Raw genomic sequence first — 25720 nt, 5'->3', positions numbered from 1 at the left:
ATGGAGGGTACATATTCAGGGCATATTTTTGTGGAGTTCTGTATTGGTACGTTCCAGTGAGACAGGGAGGTTATGGAGGGGTACAGTTTCAGTGCATATTTGTGTGGAGTTCTGCATTGGTACGTTCCAGTGAGACAGGGAGGTTATGGAGGGTTTACAGGTTCAGGGCATATTTGTGTGGAGTTCTGCATTGCAACATTCCAGTGAGACACGGAGGATATGGAGGGATACAGGTTCAGGGCATATTTTTGTGGAGTTCTGCATTGGTACGTTCCAGTGAGACAGGGAGGTTATGTAAGTGTACATGTTCCGTGCATATTTGTGTGGAGTTCTGCATTGGTACATTCCAGTGAGACACGGAGGATATGGAATGGTACAGGTTCAGGGCATATTTGTGTGGAGTTCTGCATTGGTACGTTCCAGTGAGACAGGGTGTTTATGGAGGCGTACAGGTTCAGGGCATATTTGTGTGGAGTTCTGCATCGGAACATTCCAGTGAGACACGGAGGATATGGAGGGGTGCAGGTTCAGGGCATATTTGTGTGGAGTTCTGCATTGGTACGTTCCAGTGAGACACTGAGGTTATGGAGGGGTACAGGTTCAGGGCATATTTATGTGGAGTTCCGCAGTGGAACATTCCAGTGAGACACGGAGGATATTGAGGGGTACAGCTTCAGGGCATATTTGTGTGGAGTTCTGCATTGGTACGTTCCAGTGAGACAGGGATGTTCTGGAGGGGTACAGTTTCAGGGCATATTTGTGTGGAGTTCTGCATTGGTACATTCCAGTGAGACACGGAGGATATGTAGGGATACAGGTTCATGGCATATTTGTGTGTAGTACTTCATTGATACGTTACAGTGAGACAGGTAGGTATTGGAGCGTACATGTTCAGGGCATATTTTTGTGGAGTTCTGCATTGGTACGTTCCAGTGAGACAGGGAGGTTATGGAGGGGTACAGGTTCACGGCATATTTGTGTGGAGTTCTGCATTGGTACGTTCCAGTGAGACAGGGAGGTTATGTAGGTGTACATGTTCCGTGCATATTTGTGTGTTTTTCTGCATTGGTACGTTCCAGTGAGAAAGGGAGGTTATGGAGGCGTACAGGTTCAGGGCATATTTGTGTGGAGTTCTGCATTGGTACATTCCAGTGAGACACGGAGGATATGGAGGGATACAGGTACATGGCATATTTGTGCGGAGTTCTTCATTGGTACGTTCCAGTGTGACAGGTAGGTTTTGGAGCGTACAGGTTCAGGGCATATTTGTATGGAGTTATGCATTGGTACATTCTACTGAGACAGGGAGGTTATGGAGGGGTACAGTTTCAGGGCATATTTGTGTGGAGTTCTGCATTGGTACGTTCCAGTGAGACAGGGAGGTTATGGAGGGTTTACAGGTTCAGGGCATATTTGTGTGGAGTTCTGCATTGCTACATTCCAGTGAGACACGGAGGATATGGAGGGATACAGGTTCAGGGCATATTTTTGTGGAGTTCTGCATTGGTACGTTCCAGTGAGACAGGGAGGTTATGTAGGTGTACATGGTCCGTGCATATTTGTGTGGAGTTCTGCATTGGTACATTCCAGTGAGACATGGAGGTTATGCAGGGGTACAGGTTTAGGGCATATTTATGTGGAGTTCTGCATTGGAACATTCCAGTGAGACACGGAGGATATGGAATGGTACAGGTTCAGGGCATATTTGTGTGGAGTTCTGCATTGGTACGTTCCAGTGAGACAGGGTGTTTATGGAGGCGTACAGGTTCAGGGCATATTTGTGTGGAGTTCTGCATTGGAACATTCCAGTGAGACACGGAGGATATGGAGGGGTGCAGGTTCAGGGCATATTTGTGTGGAGTTCTGCATTGGTACGTTCCAGTGAGACACTGAGGTTATGGAGGGGTACAGGTTCAGGGCATATTTATGTGGAGTTCCGCAGTGGAACATTCCAGTGAGACACGGAGGATATTGAGGGGTACAGTTTCAGGGCATATTTGTGTGGTGTTCTGCATTGGTACGTTCCAGTGAGACAGGGATGTTCTGGAGGGGTACAGTTTCAGGGCATATTTGTGTGGAGTTCTGCATTGGTACATTCCAGTGAGACACGGAGGATATGTAGGGATACAGGTTCATGGCATATTTGTGTGTAGTACTTCATTGATACGTTACAGTGAGACAGGTAGGTTTTGGAGCGTACATGTTCAGGGCATATTTTTGTGGAGTTCTGCATTGGTACGTTCCAGTGAGACAGGGAGGTTATGGAGGGGTACAGGTTCACGGCATATTTGTGTGGAGTTCTGCATTGGTACGTTCCAGTGAGACAGGGAGGTTATGTAGGTGTACATGTTCCGTGCATATTTGTGTGTTTTTCTGCATTGGTACGTTCCAGTGAGAAAGGGAGGTTATGGAGGGGTACAGTATCAGGGCATATTTATGTGGATTTCTGCATTGGTACGTTCCCGTGAGACAGGGTGGTTATGGAGGGGTACAGGTTCAGGGCATATTTCTGTGGAGTTCTGCATTGCAACATTCCAGTGAGACACGGAGGATATGGAGGGGTGCAGGTTCAGGGCATATTTGTGTGGAGTTCTGCATTGGTACGTTCCAGTGAGACAGGTAGGTTTTGGAGCTTACAGGTTCAGGGCATATTTTTGTGGAGTTCTGCATTGGTATGTTCCAGTGAGACAGGGAGTTTATGGAGGGGTACAGTTTCAGGGCATTTTTGTGTGGAGATCTGCATTGGTACATTCCAGTGAGACAGGGAGGTTATGGAGGTGTACAGGTTCAGGGCATATTTCTGTGGAGTTCTGCATTGAAACATTCCAGTGAGACACGGAGGATATGGAGGGGTGCAGGTTCAGGGCATTTTTGTGTGGAGTTCTGCAGTGGTACATTCCAGTGAGACAGGGAGGTTATGGAGGGGTACATGTTCAGGGCATATTTCTGTGGAGTTCTGCATTGGTACATTCCAGTGAGACACGGAGGATATGGAGGGGTACATGTTCATGGCATATTTGTGTGTAGTACTTCATTGATACGTTACAGTGAGACAGGTAGGTTTTGCAGCGTACATGTTCAGGGCATATTTTTGTGGAGTTCTGCATTGGTACGTTCCAGTGAGACAGGGAGGTTATGGAGGGGTACAGGTTCACGGCATATTTGTGTGGAGTTCTGCATTGGTACGTTCCAGTGAGACAGGGAGGTTATGTAGGTGTACATGTTCCGTGCATATTTGTGTGTTTGTCTGCATTGGTACGTTCCCATGAGACAGGGTGGTTATGGAGGGGTACAGGTTCAGGGCATATTTCTGTGGAGTTCTGCATTGGTACATTCTACTGAGACAGGGAGGTTATGGAGTGTACATATTCAGGGCATATTTTTGTGGAGTTCTGCATTGGTACGTTCCAGTGAGACAGGGTGGTTATGGAGGCGTACAGGTTCAGGGCATATTTGTGTGGAGTTCTTCATTGGTACGTTCCAGTGTGACAGGTAGGTTTTGGAGCGTACAGGTTCAGGGCATATTTGTATGGAGTTATGCATTGGTACATTCTACTGAGACAGGGAGGTTATGGAGGGTACATATTCAGGGCATATTTTTGTGGAGTTCTGTATTGGTACGTTCCAGTGAGACAGGGAGGTTATGGAGGGGTACAGTTTCAGGGCATATTTGTGTGGAGTTCTGCATTGGTACGTTCCAGTGAGACAGGGAGGTTATGGAGGGTTTACAGGTTCAGGGCATATTTGTGTGGAGTTCTGCATTGGTACATTCCAGTGAGACACGGAGGATATGGAGGGATACAGGTTCAGGGCATATTTTTGTGGAGTTCTGCATTGGTACGTTCCAGTGAGACAGGGAGGTTATGTAGGTGTACATGTTCCGTGCATATTTGTGTGGAGTTCTGCATTGGTACATTCCAGTGAGACATGGAGGTTATGCAGGGGTACAGGTTTAGGGCATATTTGTGCGGAGTTCTTCATTGGTACGTTCCAGTGTGACAGGGTGGTTATGGAGGCGTACAGGTTCAGGGCATATTTGTGTGGAGTTCTGCATTGGTACATTCCAGTGAGACACGGAGGATATGGAGGGATACAGGTTCATGGCATATTTGTGCGGAGTTCTTCATTGGTACGTTCCAGTGTGACAGGTAGGTTTTGGAGCGTACAGGTTCAGGGCATATTTGTATGGAGTTATGCATTGGTACATTCTACTGAGACAGGGAGGTTATGGAGGGTACATATTCAGGGCATATTTTTGTGGAGTTCTGTATTGGTACGTTCCAGTGAGACAGGGAGGTTATGGAGGGGTACAGTTTCAGTGCATATTTGTGTGGAGTTCTGCATTGGTACGTTCCAGTGAGACAGGGAGGTTATGGAGGGTTTACAGGTTCAGGGCATATTTGTGTGGAGTTCTGCATTGCAACATTCCAGTGAGACACGGAGGATATGGAGGGATACAGGTTCAGGGCATATTTTTGTGGAGTTCTGCATTGGTACGTTCCAGTGAGACAGGGAGGTTATGTAAGTGTACATGTTCCGTGCATATTTGTGTGGAGTTCTGCATTGGTACATTCCAGTGAGACATGGAGGTTATGCAGGGGTACAGGTTTAGGGCATATTTATGTGGAGTTCTGCATTGGAACATTCCAGTGAGACACGGAGGATATGGAATGGTACAGGTTCAGGGCATATTTGTGTGGAGTTCTGCATTGGTACGTTCCAGTGAGACAGGGTGTTTATGGAGGCGTACCGGTTCAGGGCATATTTGTGTGGAGTTCTGCATCGGAACATTCCAGTGAGACACGGAGGATATGGAGGGGTGCAGGTTCAGGGCATATTTGTGTGGAGTTCTGCATTGGTACGTTCCAGTGAGACACTGAGGTTATGGAGGGGTACAGGTTCAGGGCATATTTATGTGGAGTTCCGCAGTGGAACATTCCAGTGAGACACGGAGGATATTGAGGGGTACAGCTTCAGGGCATATTTGTGTGGAGTTCTGCATTGGTACGTTCCAGTGAGACAGGGATGTTCTGGAGGGGTACAGTTTCAGGGCATATTTGTGTGGAGTTCTGCATTGGTACATTCCAGTGAGACACGGAGGATATGTAGGGATACAGGTTCATGGCATATTTGTGTGTAGTACTTCATTGATACGTTACAGTGAGACAGGTAGGTATTGGAGCGTACATGTTCAGGGCATATTTTTGTGGAGTTCTGCATTGGTACGTTCCAGTGAGACAGGGAGGTTATGGAGGGGTACAGGTTCACGGCATATTTGTGTGGAGTTCTGCATTGGTACGTTCCAGTGAGACAGGGAGGTTATGTAGGTGTACATGTTCCGTGCATATTTGTGTGTTTTTCTGCATTGGTACGTTCCAGTGAGAAAGGGAGGTTATGGAGGCGTACAGGTTCAGGGCATATTTGTGTGGAGTTCTGCATTGGTACATTCCAGTGAGACACGGAGGATATGGAGGGATACAGGTACATGGCATATTTGTGCGGAGTTCTTCATTGGTACGTTCCAGTGTGACAGGTAGGTTTTGGAGCGTACAGGTTCAGGGCATATTTGTATGGAGTTATGCATTGGTACATTCTACTGAGACAGGGAGGTTATGGAGGGTACATATTCAGGGCATATTTTTGTGGAGTTCTGTATTGGTACGTTCCAGTGAGACAGGGAGGTTATGGAGGGGTACAGTTTCAGTGCATATTTGTGTGGAGTTCTGCATTGGTACGTTCCAGTGAGACAGGGAGGTTATGGAGGGTTTACAGGTTCAGGGCATATTTGTGTGGAGTTCTGCATTGCTACATTCCAGTGAGACACGGAGGATATGGAGGGATACAGGTTCAGGGCATATTTTTGTGGAGTTCTGCATTGGTACGTTCCAGTGAGACAGGGAGGTTATGTAAGTGTACATGTTCCGTGCATATTTGTGTGGAGTTCTGCATTGGTACATTCCAGTGAGACATGGAGGTTATGCAGGGGTACAGGTTTAGGGCATATTTATGTGGAGTTCTGCATTGGAACATTCCAGTGAGACACGGAGGATATGGAATGGTACAGGTTCAGGGCATATTTGTGTGGAGTTCTGCATTGGTACGTTCCAGTGAGACAGGGTGTTTATGGAGGCGTACAGGTTCAGGGCATATTTGTGTGGAGTTCTGCATCGGAACATTCCAGTGAGACACGGAGGATATGGAGGGGTGCAGGTTCAGGGCATATTTGTGTGGAGTTCCGCATTGGTACGTTCCAGTGAGACACTGAGGTTATGGAGGGGTACAGGTTTTGGGCATATTTATGTGGAGTTCCGCAGTGGAACATTCCAGTGAGACACGGAGGATATTGAGGGGTACAGCTTCGGGGCATATTTGTGTGGAGTTCTGCATTGGTACGTTCCAGTGAGACAGGGATGTTCTGGAGGGGTACAGTTTCAGGGCATATTTGTGTGGAGTTCTGCATTGGTACATTCCAGTGAGACACGGAGGATATGTAGGGATACAGGTTCATGGCATATTTGTGTGTAGTACTTCATTGATACGTTACAGTGAGACAGGTAGGTATTGGAGCGTACATGTTCAGGGCATATTTTTGTGGAGTTCTGCATTGGTACGTTCCAGTGAGACAGGGAGGTTATGGAGGGGTACAGGTTCACGGCATATTTGTGTGGAGTTCTGCATTGGTACGTTCCAGTGAGACAGGGAGGTTATGTAGGTGTACATGTTCCGTGCATATTTGTGTGTTTTTCTGCATTGGTACGTTCCAGTGAGAAAGGGAGGTTATGGAGGGGTACAGTATCAGGGCATATTTCTGTGGAGTTCTGCATTGGAACATTCCAGTGAGACACGGAGGATATGGAGGGGTGCAGGTTCAGGGCATATTTGTGTGGAGTTCTGCATTGGTACGTTCCAGTGAGACAGGTAGGTTTTGGAGCTTACAGGTTCAGGGCATATTTTTGTGGAGTTCTGCATTGGTATGTTCCAGTGAGACAGGGAGTTTATGGAGGGGTACAGTTTCAGGGCATTTTTGTGTGGAGATCTGCATTGGTACATTCCAGTGAGACAGGGAGGTTATGGAGGTGTACAGGTTCAGGGCATATTTCTGTGGAGTTCTGCATTGAAACATTCCAGTGAGACACGGAGGATATGGAGGGGTGCAGGTTCAGGGCATTTTTGTGTGGAGTTCTGCAGTGGTACATTCCAGTGAGACAGGGAGGTTATGGAGGGGTACATGTTCAGGGCATATTTCTGTGGAGTTCTGCATTGGTACATTCCAGTGAGACACGGAGGATATGGAGGGGTACATGTTCATGGCATATTTGTGTGTAGTACTTCATTGATACGTTACAGTGAGACAGGTAGGTTTTGCAGCGTACATGTTCAGGGCATATTTTTGTGGAGTTCTGCATTGGTACGTTCCAGTGAGACAGGGAGGTTATGGAGGGGTACAGGTTCACGGCATATTTGTGTGGAGTTCTGCATTGGTACGTTCCAGTGAGACAGGGAGGTTATGTAGGTGTACATGTTCCGTGCATATTTGTGTGTTTGTCTGCATTGGTACGTTCCCATGAGACAGGGTGGTTATGGAGGGGTACAGGTTCAGGGCATATTTCTGTGGAGTTCTGCATTGGTACATTCTACTGAGACAGGGAGGTTATGGAGTGTACATATTCAGGGCATATTTTTGTGGAGTTCTGCATTGGTACGTTCCAGTGAGACAGGGTGGTTATGGAGGCGTACAGGTTCAGGGCATATTTGTGTGGAGTTCTTCATTGGTACGTTCCAGTGTGACAGGTAGGTTTTGGAGCGTACAGGTTCAGGGCATATTTGTATGGAGTTATGCATTGGTACATTCTACTGAGACAGGGAGGTTATGGAGGGTACATATTCAGGGCATATTTTTGTGGAGTTCTGTATTGGTACGTTCCAGTGAGACAGGGAGGTTATGGAGGGGTACAGTTTCAGGGCATATTTGTGTGGAGTTCTGCATTGGTACGTTCCAGTGAGACAGGGAGGTTATGGAGGGTTTACAGGTTCAGGGCATATTTGTGTGGAGTTCTGCATTGGTACATTCCAGTGAGACACGGAGGATATGGAGGGATACAGGTTCAGGGCATATTTTTGTGGAGTTCTGCATTGGTACGTTCCAGTGAGACAGGGAGGTTATGTAGGTGTACATGTTCCGTGCATATTTGTGTGGAGTTCTGCATTGGTACATTCCAGTGAGACATGGAGGTTATGCAGGGGTACAGGTTTAGGGCATATTTGTGCGGAGTTCTTCATTGGTACGTTCCAGTGTGACAGGGTGGTTATGGAGGCGTACAGGTTCAGGGCATATTTGTGTGGAGTTCTGCATTGGTACATTCCAGTGAGACACGGAGGATATGGAGGGATACAGGTTCATGGCATATTTGTGCGGAGTTCTTCATTGGTACGTTCCAGTGTGACAGGTAGGTTTTGGAGCGTACAGGTTCAGGGCATATTTGTATGGAGTTATGCATTGGTACATTCTACTGAGACAGGGAGGTTATGGAGGGTACATATTCAGGGCATATTTTTGTGGAGTTCTGTATTGGTACGTTCCAGTGAGACAGGGAGGTTATGGAGGGGTACAGTTTCAGTGCATATTTGTGTGGAGTTCTGCATTGGTACGTTCCAGTGAGACAGGGAGGTTATGGAGGGTTTACAGGTTCAGGGCATATTTGTGTGGAGTTCTGCATTGCAACATTCCAGTGAGACACGGAGGATATGGAGGGATACAGGTTCAGGGCATATTTTTGTGGAGTTCTGCATTGGTACGTTCCAGTGAGACAGGGAGGTTATGTAAGTGTACATGTTCCGTGCATATTTGTGTGGAGTTCTGCATTGGTACATTCCAGTGAGACATGGAGGTTATGCAGGGGTACAGGTTTAGGGCATATTTATGTGGAGTTCTGCATTGGAACATTCCAGTGAGACACGGAGGATATGGAATGGTACAGGTTCAGGGCATATTTGTGTGGAGTTCTGCATTGGTACGTTCCAGTGAGACAGGGTGTTTATGGAGGCGTACCGGTTCAGGGCATATTTGTGTGGAGTTCTGCATCGGAACATTCCAGTGAGACACGGAGGATATGGAGGGGTGCAGGTTCAGGGCATATTTGTGTGGAGTTCTGCATTGGTACGTTCCAGTGAGACACTGAGGTTATGGAGGGGTACAGGTTCAGGGCATATTTATGTGGAGTTCCGCAGTGGAACATTCCAGTGAGACACGGAGGATATTGAGGGGTACAGCTTCAGGGCATATTTGTGTGGAGTTCTGCATTGGTACGTTCCAGTGAGACAGGGATGTTCTGGAGGGGTACAGTTTCAGGGCATATTTGTGTGGAGTTCTGCATTGGTACATTCCAGTGAGACACGGAGGATATGTAGGGATACAGGTTCATGGCATATTTGTGTGTAGTACTTCATTGATACGTTACAGTGAGACAGGTAGGTATTGGAGCGTACATGTTCAGGGCATATTTTTGTGGAGTTCTGCATTGGTACGTTCCAGTGAGACAGGGAGGTTATGGAGGGGTACAGGTTCACGGCATATTTGTGTGGAGTTCTGCATTGGTACGTTCCAGTGAGACAGGGAGGTTATGTAGGTGTACATGTTCCGTGCATATTTGTGTGTTTTTCTGCATTGGTACGTTCCAGTGAGAAAGGGAGGTTATGGAGGCGTACAGGTTCAGGGCATATTTGTGTGGAGTTCTGCATTGGTACATTCCAGTGAGACACGGAGGATATGGAGGGATACAGGTACATGGCATATTTGTGCGGAGTTCTTCATTGGTACGTTCCAGTGTGACAGGTAGGTTTTGGAGCGTACAGGTTCAGGGCATATTTGTATGGAGTTATGCATTGGTACATTCTACTGAGACAGGGAGGTTATGGAGGGTACATATTCAGGGCATATTTTTGTGGAGTTCTGTATTGGTACGTTCCAGTGAGACAGGGAGGTTATGGAGGGGTACAGTTTCAGTGCATATTTGTGTGGAGTTCTGCATTGGTACGTTCCAGTGAGACAGGGAGGTTATGGAGGGTTTACAGGTTCAGGGCATATTTGTGTGGAGTTCTGCATTGCTACATTCCAGTGAGACACGGAGGATATGGAGGGATACAGGTTCAGGGCATATTTTTGTGGAGTTCTGCATTGGTACGTTCCAGTGAGACAGGGAGGTTATGTAAGTGTACATGTTCCGTGCATATTTGTGTGGAGTTCTGCATTGGTACATTCCAGTGAGACATGGAGGTTATGCAGGGGTACAGGTTTAGGGCATATTTATGTGGAGTTCTGCATTGGAACATTCCAGTGAGACACGGAGGATATGGAATGGTACAGGTTCAGGGCATATTTGTGTGGAGTTCTGCATTGGTACGTTCCAGTGAGACAGGGTGTTTATGGAGGCGTACAGGTTCAGGGCATATTTGTGTGGAGTTCTGCATCGGAACATTCCAGTGAGACACGGAGGATATGGAGGGGTGCAGGTTCAGGGCATATTTGTGTGGAGTTCCGCATTGGTACGTTCCAGTGAGACACTGAGGTTATGGAGGGGTACAGGTTTTGGGCATATTTATGTGGAGTTCCGCAGTGGAACATTCCAGTGAGACACGGAGGATATTGAGGGGTACAGCTTCGGGGCATATTTGTGTGGAGTTCTGCATTGGTACGTTCCAGTGAGACAGGGATGTTCTGGAGGGGTACAGTTTCAGGGCATATTTGTGTGGAGTTCTGCATTGGTACATTCCAGTGAGACACGGAGGATATGTAGGGATACAGGTTCATGGCATATTTGTGTGTAGTACTTCATTGATACGTTACAGTGAGACAGGTAGGTATTGGAGCGTACATGTTCAGGGCATATTTTTGTGGAGTTCTGCATTGGTACGTTCCAGTGAGACAGGGAGGTTATGGAGGGGTACAGGTTCACGGCATATTTGTGTGGAGTTCTGCATTGGTACGTTCCAGTGAGACAGGGAGGTTATGTAGGTGTACATGTTCCGTGCATATTTGTGTGTTTTTCTGCATTGGTACGTTCCAGTGAGAAAGGGAGGTTATGGAGGGGTACAGTATCAGGGCATATTTCTGTGGAGTTCTGCATTGGAACATTCCAGTGAGACACGGAGGATATGGAGGGGTGCAGGTTCAGGGCATATTTGTGTGGAGTTCTGCATTGGTACGTTCCAGTGAGACAGGTAGGTTTTGGAGCTTACAGGTTCAGGGCATATTTTTGTGGAGTTCTGCATTGGTACGTTCCAGTGAGACAGGGAGTTTATGGAGGGGTACAGTTTCAGGGCATTTTTGTGTGGAGATCTGCATTGGTACATTCCAGTGAGACAGGGAGGTTATGGAGGGGTACAGGTTCAGGGCATATTTCTGTGGAGTTCTGCATTGAAACATTCCAGTGAGACACGGAGGATATGGAGGGGTGCAGGTTCAGGGCATATTTGTCTGGAGTTATGCATTGGTACATTCTACTGAGACAGGGAGGTTATGGAGGGTACATATTCAGGGCATATTTTTGTGGAGTTCTGTATTGGTACGTTCCAGTGAGACAGGGAGGTTATGGAGGGGTACAGTTTCAGGGCATATTTGTGTGGAGTTCTGCATTGGTACGTTCCAGTGAGACAGGGAGGTTATGGAGGGTTTACAGGATCAGGGCATATTTGTGTGGAGTTCTGCATTGCTACATTCCAGTGAGACACGGAGGATATGGAGGGATACAGGTTCAGGGCATATTTTTGTGGAGTTCTGCATTGGTACGTTCCAGTGAGACAGGGAGGTTATGTAGGTGTACATGTTCCGTGCATATTTGTGTGGAGTTCTGCATTGGTACATTCCAGTGAGACATGGAGGTTATGCAGGGGTACAGGTTTAGGGCATATTTATGTGGAGTTCTGCATTGGAACATTCCAGTGAGACACGGAGGATATGGAATGGTACAGGTTCAGGGCATATTTGTGTGGAGTTCTGCATTGGTACGTTCCAGTGAGACAGGGTGTTTATGGAGGCGTACAGGTTCAGGGCATATTTGTGTGGAGTTCTGCATTGGAACATTCCAGTGAGACACGGAGGATATGGAGGGGTGCAGGTTCAGGGCATATTTGTGTGGAGTTCTGCATTGGTACGTTCCAGTGAGACACTGAGGTTATGGAGGGGTACAGGTTCAGGGCATATTTATGTGGAGTTCCGCAGTGGAACATTCCAGTGAGACACGGAGGATATTGAGGGGTACAGTTTCAGGGCATATTTGTGTGGAGTTCTGCATTGGTACGTTCCAGTGAGACAGGGATGTTCTGGAGGGGTACAGTTTCAGGGCATATTTGTGTGGAGTTCTGCATTGGTACATTCCAGTGAGACACGGAGGATATGTAGGGATACAGGTTCATGGCATATTTGTGTGTAGTACTTCATTGATACGTTACAGTGAGACAGGTAGGTTTTGGAGCGTACATGTTCAGGGCATATTTTTGTGGAGTTCTGCATTGGTACGTTCCAGTGAGACAGGGAGGTTATGGAGGGGTACAGGTTCACGGCATATTTGTGTGGAGTTCTGCATTGGTACGTTCCAGTGAGAAAGGGAGGTTATGGAGGGGTACAGTATCACGGCATATTTATGTGGATTTCTGCATTGGTACGTTCCCGTGAGACAGGGTGGTTATGGAGGGGTACAGGTTCAGGGCATATTTCTGTGGAGTTCTGCATTGCAACATTCCTGTGAGACACGGAGGATATGGAGGGGTGCAGGTTCAGGGCATATTTGTGTGGAGTTCTGCATTGGTACTTTCCAGTGAGACAGGTAGGTTTTGGAGCTTACAGGTTCAGGGCATATTTTTGTGGAGTTCTGCATTGGTACGTTCCAGTGAGACAGTGAGTTTATGGAGGGGTACAGTTTCAGGGCATTTTTGTGTGGAGATCTGCATTGGTACATTCCAGTGAGACAGGGAGGTTATGGAGGGGTACAGGTTCAGGGCATATTTCTGTGGAGTTCTGCATTGAAACATTCCAGTGAGACACGGAGGATATGGAGGGGTGCAGGTTCAGGGCATTTTTGTGTGGAGTTCTGCAGTGGTACATTCCAGTGAGACAGGGAGGTTATGGAGGGGTACATGTTCAGGGCATATTTCTGTGGAGTTCTGCATTGGTACATTCCAGTGAGACACGGAGGATATGGAGGGGTACATGTTCATGGCATATTTGTGTGTAGTACTTCATTGATACGTTACAGTGAGACAGGTAGGTTTTGCAGCGTACATGTTCAGGGCATATTTTTGTGGAGTTCTGCATTGGTACGTTCCAGTGAGACAGGGAGGTTATGGAGGGGTACAGTTTCAGGGCATATTTGTGTGGTGTTCTGCATTGGTACGTTCCAGTGAGACAGGGAGGTTATGTAGGTGTACAAGTTCCGTGCATATTTGTGTGTTTTTCTGCATTGGTACGTTCCAGTGAGAAAGGGAGGTTATGGAGGGGTACAGTTTCAGGGCATATTTATGTGGATTTCTGCATTGGTACGTTCCCGTGAGACAGGGTGGTTATGGAGGGGTACAGGTTCAGGGCATCTTTCTGTGGAGTTCTGCATTGGAACATTCCAGTGAGACACGGAGGATATGGAGGAGTGCAGGTTCAGGGCATATTTGTGTGGAGTTCTGCATTGGTACGTTCCAGTGAGACAGGTAGGTTTTGGAGCGTACAGGTTCAGGGCATATTTTTGTGGAGTTCTGCAATGGTACGTTCCAGTGAGACAGGGAGTTTATGGAGGGGTACAGTTTCAGGGCATTTTTGTGTGGAGTTCTGCATTGGTACATTCCATTGAGACAGGGAGGTTATGGAGTGGTACAGGTTCAGGGCATATTTCTGTGGAGTTCTGCATTGGAACATTCCAGTGAGACACGGAGGATATGGAGGGGTGCAGGTTCAGGGCATATTTGTGTGGAGTTCTGCATTGGTACGTTCCAGTGAGACAGGTAGGTTTTGGAGCGTACAGGTTCAGGGCATATTTTTGTGGAGTTCTGCATTGGTACGTTCCAGTGAGACAGAGAGGTTATGGAGGGGTACAGGTTCAGGGCATATTTTTGTGGAGTTCTGCATTGGTACGTTCCCGTGAGACAGGGAGCTTATGGAGGGGTACAGGTTCATGGCATATTTTGTGGAGTTTTGCCATGGTACGTTCCAGTGAGACAGGGAGTTTATGGAGGGGTACAGTTTCAGGGCATATTTGTGTGGAGTTCTGCATTGGTACGTTCCACTGAGACAGGGAGGTTATGTAGGTGTACATGTTCAGGGCATATTTGTGTATTTTTCTGCATTGGTACGTTCCAGTGAGAAAGGGAGGTTATGGAGGGGTACAGTTTCAGGGCATATTTATGTGGAGTTCTGCATTGGTACGTTCCAGTGAGACAGGGAGGTTATGTAGGTGTACATGTTCCGTGCATATTTGTGTGTTTTTCTGCATTGGTACGTTCCAGTGAGAAAGGGAGGTTATGGAGGGGTACAGTTTCAGGGCATATTTATGTGGATTTCTGCATTGGTACGTTCCCGTGAGACAGGGAGTTTATGGAGGGGTACAGTTTCAGGGCATTTTTGTGTGGAGTTCTGCATTGGTACATTCCAGTGAGACAGGGAGGTTTTGGAGGGGTACAGGTTCAGGGCATATTTATGTGGAGTTCTGCATTGGAACATTCCAGTGAGACACGGAGGATATGGAGGTGTGCAGGTTCAGGACATATTTGTGTGGAGTTCTGCATTGGTACGTTCCGGTGAGACACTGAGGTTATGGAGGGGTACAGGTTCAGGGCATATTTATGTGGAGTTCCGCAGTGGAACATTCCAGTGAGACACGGAGAATATTGAGGGGTACAGTTTCAGGGCATATTTGTGTGGAGTTCTGCATTGGTACGTTCCAGTGAGACAGGGAGGTTATGGAGAGGTACAGATTCAGGGCATATTTGTGTGGAGTTCTGCATTGGTACATTCCAGTGAAACACGGAGGATATGGAGGGATACAGGTTCATGGCATATTTGTGTGTAGTACTTCATTGGTACGTTCCAGTGAGAAAGGGAGGTTATGGAGGGGTACAGTTTCAGGGCATATTTATGTGGATTTCTGCATTGGTACGTTCCCGTGAGACAGGGAGGTTATGGAGGGGTACAGGTTCAGGGGATATTTGTGTGGAGTTCTGTATTGGTACGTTCCAGTGAGACACTGAGGTTATGGAGGTGTACAGGTTCAGGGCATATTTATGTGGAGTTCCGCAGTGGAACATTCCAGTGAGACACGGAGGATATTGAGGGGTACAGTTTCAGGGCATATTTGTGTGGAGTTCTGCATTGGTACGTTCCAGTGAGACAGGGTGGTTATGGAGGCGTACAGGTTCAGGGCATATTTGTGTGGAGTTCTGCATTGGTACATTCCAGTGAGACACGGAAGATATGGAGGGATACAGGTTCATGGCATATTTTTGCGGAGTTCTTCATTGGTACGTTCTAGTGTGACAGGTAGGTTTTGGAGCGTACAGGTTCAGGGCATATTTGTATGGAGTTCTGCATTGGTACATTCTACTGAGACAGGGAGGTTATGGAGTGTACATATTCAGGGCATATTTGTGTGGAGTTCTGCATTGGTACATTCCAGTGGGACACGGAGGATATGGAGGGATACAGGTTCATGGCATATTTGTGCGGAGTTCTTCATTGGTACGTTCCAGTGTGACAGGTAGGTTTTGGAGCGTACAGGTTCAGGGCATATTTGTATGGAGTTATGCATTGGTACATTCTACTGAGACAGGGAGGTTATGGAGGGTTTACAGGTACAGGGCATATTTGTGTGGAGTTCTGCATTGGTACATTCCAGTGAGACACGGAGGATATGGAGGGATACAGGTTCAGGGCATATTTTTGTGGAGTTCTGCATTGGTACGTTCCAGTGAGACAGGGAGGTTATGTAGGTGTACATGTTCCGTGCATACTTGTGTGGAGTTCTGCATTGGTACATTCCAGTGAGACATGGAGGTTATGCAGGGGTACAGGTTTAGGGCATATTTATGTGGAGTTCTGCATTGGAACATTCCAGTGAGACACGGAGGATATGGAATGGTACAGGTTCAGGGCATATTTGTGTGGAGTTCTGCATTGGTACGTTCCAGTGAGACAGGGTGTTTATGGAGGCGTACAGGTTCAGGGCATATTTGTGTGGAGCTCTGCATTGGAACATTCCAGTGAGACACGGAGGATATGGAGGGGTGCAGGTTCAGGGCATATTTGTGTGGAGTTCTGCATTGGTACGTTCCAGTGAGACACTGAGGTTATGGAGGGGTACAAGTTCAGGGCATATTTATGTGGAGTTCCGCAGTGGAACATTCCAGTGAGACACGGAGGATATTGAGCGGTACAGTTTCAGGGCATATTTGTGTGGAGTTCTGCATTGGTACGTTCCAGTGAGACAGGGATGTTATGGAGGGGTACAGTTTCAGGGCATATTTGTGTGGAGTTCTGCATTGGTACATTCCAGTGAGACACGGAGGATATGGAGGGATACAGGTTCATGTCATATTTGTGTGTAGTACTTCATTGATACGTTACAGTGAGACAGGTAGGTTTTGGAGCGTACATGTTCAGGGCATATTTTTGTGGAGTTCTGCATTGGTACGTTCCAGTGAGACAGGGAGGTTATGGAGGGGTACAGGTTCAGGGCATATTTGTGTGGAGTTCTGCATTGGTACGTTCCAGTGAGACAGGGAGGTTATGTAGGTGTACATGTTCCGTGCATATTTGTGTGTTTTTCTGCATTGGTACGTTCCAGTGAGAAAGGGAGGTTATGGAGGGGTACAGTTTCAGGGCATATTTATGTGCATTTCTGCATTGGTACGTTCCCGTGAGACAGGGTGGTTATGGAGGGGTACAGGTTCAGGGCATATTTCTGTGGAGTTCTGCATTGGAACATTCCAGTGAGACACGGAGGATATGGAGGGGTGCAGGTTCAGGGCATATTTGTGTGGAGTTCTGCATTGGTACGTTCCTGTGAGACAGGGATGTTATGGAGGGGTACAGTTTCAGGGCATATTTGTGTGGAGTTCTGCATTGGTACATTCCAGTGAGACACGGAGGATATGTAGGGATACAGGTTCATGGCATATTTGTGTGTCGTACTTCATTGATACGTTACAGTGAGACAGGTAGGCTTTGGAGCGTACATGTTCAGGGCATATTTTTGTGGAGTTCTGCATTGGTACGTTCCAGTGAGACAGGGAGGTTATGGAGGGGTACAGGTTCACGGCATATTTGTGTGGAGTTCTGCATTGGTACGTTCCAGTGAGACAGGGAGGTTATGTAGGTGTACATGTTCCGTGCATATTTGTGTGTTTTTCTGCATTGGTACGTTCCAGTGAGAAAGGGAGGTTATGGAGGGGTACAGTTTCAGGGCATATTTATGTGGATTTCTGCATTGGTACGTTCCCGTGAGACAGGGTGGTTATGGAGGTGTACAGGCTCAGGGCATATTTCTGTGGAGTTCTGCATTGGAACATTCCAGTGAGACACGGAGGATATGGAGGGGTGCAGGTTCAGGGCATATTTGTGTGGAGTTCTGCATTGGTACGTTCCAGTGAGACAGGTAGGTTTTGGAGCGTACAGGTTCAGGGCATATTTTTGTGGAGTTCTGCATTGGTACGTTCCAGTGAGACAGGGAGTTTATGGAGGGGTACAGTTTCAGGGCATTTTTGTGTGGAGTTCTGCATTGGTACATTCCAGTGAGACAGGGAGGTTATGGAGGGGTACAGGTTCAGGGCATATTTCTGTGGAGTTCTGCATTGAAACATTCCAGTGAGACACGGAGGATATGGAGGGGTGCAGGTTCAGGGCATATTTGTGTGGAGTTCTGCATTGGTACGTTCCAGTGAGACAGGTAGGTTTTGGAGCGTACAGGTTCAGGGCATATTTTTGTGGAGTTCTGCATTGGTACGTTCCAGTGAGACAGGGAGTTTATGGAGGGCTACAGTTTCAGGGCATTTTTGTGTGGAGTTCTGCATTGGTACATTCCAGTGAGACAGGGAGGTTATGGAGGGGTACAGGTTCAGGGCATATTTCTGTGGAGTTCTGCATTGGTATATTCCAGTGAGACAGGGAGGATATGTAGGGATACAGGTTCATGGCATATTTGTGTGTAGTACTTCATTGATACGTTACAGTGAGACAGGTAGGTTTTGCAGCGTACATGTTCAGGGCATATTTTTGTGGAGTTCTGCATTGGTACGTTCCAGTGAGACAGGGAGGTTATGGAGGGGTACAGGTTCAGGGCATATTTGTGTGGAGTTCTGCATTGGTACGTTCCAGTGAGACAGGGAGGTTATGTAGGTGTACATGTTCCGTGCATATTTGTGTGTTTTTCTGCATTGGTACGTTCCAGTGAGAAAGGGAGGTTATGGAGGGGTACAGTTTCAGGGCATATTTATGTGGATTTCTGCATTGGTACGTTCCCGTGAGACAGGGTGGTTATGGAGGGGTACAGGTTCAGGGCATATTTCTGTGGAGTTCCGCAGTGGAACATTCCCGTGAGACAGGGAGTTTATGGAGGGGTACAGTTTCAGGGCATTTTTGTGTGGAGTTCTGCATTGGTACATTCCAGTGAGACAGGGAGGTTTTGGAGGGGTACAGGTTCAGGGCATATTTATGTGGAGTTCTGCATTGGAACATTCCAGTGAGACACGGAGGATATGGAGGTGTGCAGGTTCAGGACATATTTGTGTGGAGTTCTGCATTGGTACGTTCCGGTGAGACACTGAGGTTATGGAGGGGTACAGGTTCAGGGCATATTTATGTGGAGTTCCGCAGTGGAACATTCCAGTGAGACACGGAGAATATTGAGGGGTACAGTTTCAGGGCATATTTGTGTGGAGTTCTGCATTGGTACGTTCCAGTGAGACAGGGAGGTTATGGAGAGGTACAGATTCAGGGCATATTTGTGTGGAGTTCTGCATTGGTACATTCCAGTGAAACACGGAGGATATGGAGGGATACAGGTTCATGGCATATTTGTGTGTAGTACTTCATTGGTACGTTCCAGTGAGAAAGGGAGGTTATGGAGGGGTACAGTTTCAGGGCATATTTATGTGGATTTCTGCATTGGTACGTTCCCGTGAGACAGGGAGGTTATGGAGGGGTACAGGTTCAGGGGATATTTGTGTGGAGTTCTGTATTGGTACGTTCCAGTGAGACACTGAGGTTATGGAGGTGTACAGGTTCAGGGCATATTTATGTGGAGTTCCGCAGTGGAACATTCCAGTGAGACACGGAGGATATTGAGGGGTACAGTTTCAGGGCATATTTGTGTGGAGATCCGCATTGGTACGTTCCAGTGAGACAGGGTGGTTATGGAGGCGTACAGGTTCAGGGCATATTTGTGTGGAGTTCTGCATTGGTACATTCCAGTGAGACACGGAAGATATGGAGGGATACAGGTTCATGGCATATTTTTGCGGAGTTCTTCATTGGTACGTTCTAGTGTGACAGGTAGGTTTTGGAGCGTACAGGTTCAGGGCATATTTGTATGGAGTTCTGCATTGGTACATTCTACTGAGACAGGGAGGTTATGGAGTGTACATATTCAGGGCATATTTGTGTGGAGTTCTGCATTGGTACATTCCAGTGAGACACGGAGGATATGGAGGGATACAGGTTCATGGCATATTTGTGCGGAGTTCTTCATTGGTACGTTCCAGTGTGACAGGTAGGTTTTGGAGCGTACAGGTTCAGGGCATATTTGTATGGAGTTATGCATTGGTACATTCTACTGAGACAGGGAGGTTATGGAGGGTTTACAGGTACAGGGCATATTTGTGTGGAGTTCTGCATTGGTACATTCCAGTGAGACACGGAGGATATGGAGGGATACAGGTTCAGGGCATATTTTTGTGGAGTTCTGCATTGGTACGTTCCAGTGAGACAGGGAGGTTATGTAGGTGTACATGTTCCGTGCATACTTGTGTGGAGTTCTGCATTGGTACATTCCAGTGAGACATGGAGGTTATGCAGGGGTACAGGTTTAGGGCATATTTATGTGGAGTTCTGCATTGGAACATTCCAGTGAGACACGGAGGATATGGAATGGTACAGGTTCAGGGCATATTTGTGTGGAGTTCTGCATTGGTACGTTCCAGTGAGACAGGGTGTTTATGGAGGCGTACAGGTTCAGCGCATATTTGTGTGGAGCTCTGCATTGGAACATTCCAGTGAGACACGGAGGATATGGAGGGGTGCAGGTTCAGGGCTATTTGTGTGGAGTTCTGCATTGGTACGTTCCAGTGAGACACTGAGGTTATGGAGGGGTACAAGTTCAGGGCATATTTATGTGGAGTTCCGCAGTGGAACATTCCAGTGAGACACGGAGGATATTGAGGGGTACAGTTTCAGGGCATATTTGTGTGGAGTTCTGCATTGGTACGTTCCAGTGAGACAGGGATGTTATGGAGGGGTACAGTTTCAGGGCATATTTGTGTGGAGTTCTGCATTGGTACATTCCAGTGAGACACGGAGGATATGGAGGGATACAGGTTCATGGCATATTTGTGTGTAGTACATCATTGATACGTTACAGTGAGACAGGTAGGTTTTGGAGCGTACATGTTCAGGGCATATTTTTGTGGAGTTCTGCATTGGTACGTTCCAGTGAGACAGGGAGGTTATGGAGGGGTACAGGTTCAGGGCATATTTGTGTGGAGTTCTGCATTGGTACGTTCCAGTGAGACAGGGAGGTTATGTAGGTGTACATGTTCCGTGCATATTTGTGTGTTTTTCTGCATTGGTACGTTCCAGTGAGAAAGGGAGGTTATGGAGGGGTACAGTTTCAGGGCATATTTATGTGCATTTCTGCATTGGTACGTTCCCGTGAGACAGGGTGGTTATGGAGGGGTACAGGTTCAGGGCATATTTCTGTGGAGTTCTGCATTGGAACATTCCAGTGAGACACGGAGGATATGGAGGGGTGCAGGTTCAGGGCATATTTGTGTGGAGTTCTGCATTGGTACGTTCCAGTGAGACAGGTAGGTTTTGGAGCGTACAGGTTCAGGGCATATTTTTGTGGAGTTCTGCATTGGTACGTTCCAGTGAGACAGGGAGTTTATGGAGGGGTACAGTTTCAGGGCATTTTTGTGTGGAGTTCTGCATTGGTACATTCCAGTGAGACAGGGAGGTTATGGAGGGGTACAGGTTCAGGGCAAATTTCTGTGGAGTTCTGCATTGAAACATTCCAGTGAGACACGGAGGATATGGAGGGGTGCAGGTTCAGGGCATATTTGTGTGGAGTTCTGCATTGGTACGTTCCAGTGAGACAGGTAGGTTTTGGAGCGTACAGGTTCAGGGCATATTTTTGTGGAGTTCTGCATTGGTACGTTCCAGTGAGACAGGGAGTTTATGGAGGGGTACAGGTTCAGGGCATATTTATGTGGATTTCTGCATTGGTACGTTCCCGTGAGACAGGGTGGTTATGGAGGGGTACAGGTTCAGGGCATATTTTTGTGGAGTTCTGCAATGGTACGTTCCAGTGAGACAGGGAGTTTATGGAGGGCTACAGTTTCAGGGCATTTTTGTGTGGAGTTCTGCATTGGTACATTCCAGTGAGACAGGGAGGTTATGGAGGGGTACAGGTTCAGGGCATATTTCTGTGGAGTTCTGCATTGGTATATTCCAGTGAGACACGGAGGATATGTAGGGATACAGGTTCATGGCATATTTGTGTGTAGTACTTCATTGATACGTTACAGTGAGACAGGTAGGTTTTGCAGCGTACATGTTCAGGGCATATTTTTGTGGAGTTCTGCATTGGTACGTTCCAGTGAGACAGGGAGGTTATGGAGGGGTACAGGTTCAGGGCATATTTGTGTGGAGTTCTGCATTGGTACGTTCCAGTGAGACAGGGAGGTTATGTAGGTGTACATGTTCCGTGCATATTTGTGTGTTTTTCTGCATTGGTACGTTCCAGTGAGAAAGGGAGGTTATGGAGGGGTACAGTTTCAGGGCATATTTATGTGGATTTCTGCATTGGTACGTTCCCGTGAGACAGGGTGGTTATGGAGGGGTACAGGTTCAGGGCATATTTCTGTGGAGTTCCGCAGTGGAACATTCCAGTGAGACACGGAGGATATTGAGGGGTACAGTTTCAGGGCATATTTGTGTGGAGTTCTGCATTGGTACGTTCCAGTGAGACAGGGTGGTTATGGAGGCGTACAGGTTCAGGGCATATTTGTGTGGAGTTCTGCATTGGTACATTCCAGTGAGACACGGAAGATATGGAGGGATACAGGTTCATGGCATATTTTTGCGGAGTTCTTCATTGGTACGTTCTAGTGTGACAGGTAGGTTTTGGAGCGTACAGGTTCAGGGCATATTTGTATGGAGTTCTGCATTGGTACATTCTACTGAGACAGGGAGGTTATGGAGTGTACATATTCAGGGCATATTTGTGTGGAGTTCTGCATTGGTACATTCCAGTGAGACACGGAGGATATGGAGGGATAAAGGTTCAGGGCATATTTGTGCGGAGTTCTTCATTGGTACGTTCCAGTGTGACAGGTAGGTTTTGGAGCGTACAGGTTCAGGGCATATTTGTATGGAGTTATGCATTGGTACATTCTACTGAGACAGTGAGGTTATGGAGGGTTTACAGGTACAGGGCATATTTGTGTGGAGTTCTGCATTGGTACATTCCAGTGAGACACGGAGGATATGGAGGGATACAGGTTCAGGGCATATTTTTGTGGAGTTCTGCATTGGTACGTTCCAGTGAGACAGGGAGGTTATGTAGGTGTACATGTTCCGTGCATACTTGTGTGGAGTTCTGCATTGGTACATTCCAGTGAGACATGGAGGTTATGCAGGGGTACAGGTTTAGGGCATATTTATGTGGAGTTCTGCATTGGAACATTCCAGTGAGACACGGAGGATATGGAATGGTACAGGTTCAGGGCATATTTGTGTGGAGTTCTGCATTGGTACGTTCCAGTGAGACAGGGTGTTTATGGAGGCGTACAGGTTCAGGGCATATTTGTGTGGAGCTCTGCATTGGAACATTCCAGTGAGACACGGAGGATATGGAGGGGTGCAGGTTCAGGGCATATTTGTGTGGAGTTCTGCATTGGTACGTTCCAGTGAGACACTGAGGTTATGGAGGGGTACAGGTTCAGGGCATATTTATGTGGAGTTCCGCAGTGGAACATTCCAGTGAGACACGGAGGATATTGAGGGGTACAGTTTCAGGGCATATTTGTGTGGAGTTCTGCATTGGTACGTTCCAGTGAGACAGGGATGTTATGGAGGGGTACAGTTTCAGGGCATATTTGTGTGGAGTTCTGCATTGGTACATTCCAGTGAGACACGGAGGATATGGAGGGATACAGGTTCATGGCATATTTGTGTGTAGTACTTCATTGATACGTTACAGTGAGACAGGTAGGTTTTGGAGCGTACATGTTCAGGGCATATTTTTGTGGAGTTCTGCATTGGTACGTTCCAGTGAGACAGGGAGGTTATGGAGGGGTACAGGTTCAGGGCATATTTGTGTGGAGTTCTGCATTGGTACGTTCCAGTGAGACAGGGAGGTTATGTAGGTGTACATGTTCCGTGCATATTTGTGTGTTTTTCTGCATTGGTACGTTCCAGTGAGAAAGGGAGGTTATGGAGGGGTACAGTTTCAGGGCATATTTATGTGGATTTCTGCATTGGTACGTTCCCGTGAGACAGGGTGGTTATGGAAGGGTACAGGTTCAGGGCATATTTCTGTGGAGTTCTGCATTGGAACATTCCAGTGAGACACGGAGGATATGGAGGGGTGCAGGTTCAGGGCATATTTGTGTGGAGTTCTGCATTGGTACGTTCCTGTGAGACAGGGATGTTATGGAGGGGTACAGTTTCAGGGCATATTTGTGTGGAGTTCTGCATTGGTACATTCCAGTGAGACACGGAGGATATGTAGGGATACAGGTTCATGGCATATTTGTGTGTCGTACTTCATTGATACGTTACAGTGAGACAGGTAGGTTTTGGAGCGTACATGTTCAGGGCATATTTTTGTGGAGTTCTGCATTGGTACGTTCCAGTGAGACAGGGAGGTTATGGAGGGGTACAGGTTCACGGCATATTTGTGTGGAGTTCTGCATTGGTACGGTCCAGTGAGACAGGGAGGTTATGTAGGTGTACATGTTCCGTGCATATTTGTGTGTTTTTCTGCATTGGTACGTTCCAGTGAGAAAGGGAGGTTATGGAGGGGTACAGTTTCAGGGCATATTTATGTGGATTTCTGCATTGGTACGTTCCCGTGAGACAGGGTGGTTATGGAGGGGTACAGGTTCAGGGCATATTTCTGTGGAGTTCTGCATTGGAACATTCCAGTGAGACACGGAGGATATGGAGGGGTGCAGGTTCAGGGCATATTTGTGTGGAGTTCTGCATTGGTACGTTCCAGTGAGACAGGTAGGTTTTGGAGCGTACAGGTTCAGGGCATATTTTTGTGGAGTTCTGCATTGGTACGTTCCAGTGAGACAGGGAGTTTATGGAGGGGTACAGTTTCAGGGCATTTTTGTGTGGAGTTCTGCATTGGTACATTCCAGTGAGACAGGGAGGTTATGGAGGGGTACAGGTTCAGGGCATATTTCTGTGGAGTTCTGCATTGAAACATTTCAGTGAGACACGGAGGATATGGAGGGGTGCAGGTTCAGGGCATATTTGTGTGGAGTTCTGCATTGGTACGTTCCAGTGAGACAGGTAGGTTTTGGAGCGTACAGGTTCAGGGCATATTTTTGTGGAGTTCTGCATTGGTACGTTCCAGTGAGACAGGGAGGTTATGGAGGGGTACAGGTTCAGGGCATATTTATGTGGATTTCTGCATTGGTACGTTCCCGTGAGACAGGGTGGTTATGGAGGGGTACAGGTTCAGGGCATATTTTTGTGGAGTTCTGCAATGGTACGTTCCAGTGAGACAGGGAGTTTATGGAGGGCTACAGTTTCAGGGCATTTTTGTGTGGAGTTCTGCATTGGTACATTCCAGTGAGACAGGGAGGTTATGGAGGGGTACAGGTTCAGGGCATATTTCTGTGGAGTTCTGCATTGGTATATTCCAGTGAGACACGGAGGATATGTAGGGATACAGGTTCATGGCATATTTGTGTGTAGTACTTCATTGATACGTTACAGTGAGACAGGTAGGTTTTGCAGCGTACATGTTCAGGGCATATTTTTGTGGAGTTCTGCATTGGTACGTTCCAGTGAGACAGGGAGGTTATGGAGGGGTACAGGTTCAGGGCATATTTGTGTGGAGTTCTGCATTGGTACGTTCCAGTGAGACAGGGAGGTTATGTAGGTGTACATGTTCCGTGCATATTTGTGTGTTTTTCTGCATTGGTACGTTCCAGTGAGAAAGGGAGGTTATGGAGGGGTACAGTTTCAGGGCATATTTATGTGGATTTCTGCATTGGTACGTTCCCGTGAGACAGGGTGGTTATGGAGGGGTACAGGTTCAGGGCATATTTCTGTGGAGTTCCGCAGTGGAACATTCCAGTGAGACACGGAGGATATTGAGGGGTACAGTTTCAGGGCATATTTGTGTGGAGTTCTGCATTGGTACGTTCCAGTGAGACAGGGTGGTTATGGAGGCGTACAGGTTCAGGGCATATTTGTGTGGAGTTCTGCATTGGTACATTCCAGTGAGACACGGAA

The sequence above is a fragment of the Hemitrygon akajei genome, unplaced genomic scaffold (genome assembly GCF_048418815.1).
Source record: "Hemitrygon akajei unplaced genomic scaffold, sHemAka1.3 Scf000039, whole genome shotgun sequence".
Taxonomy (NCBI): domain Eukaryota; kingdom Metazoa; phylum Chordata; class Chondrichthyes; order Myliobatiformes; family Dasyatidae; genus Hemitrygon; species Hemitrygon akajei.
Note: the sequence above shows the minus strand (reverse complement) of the source record.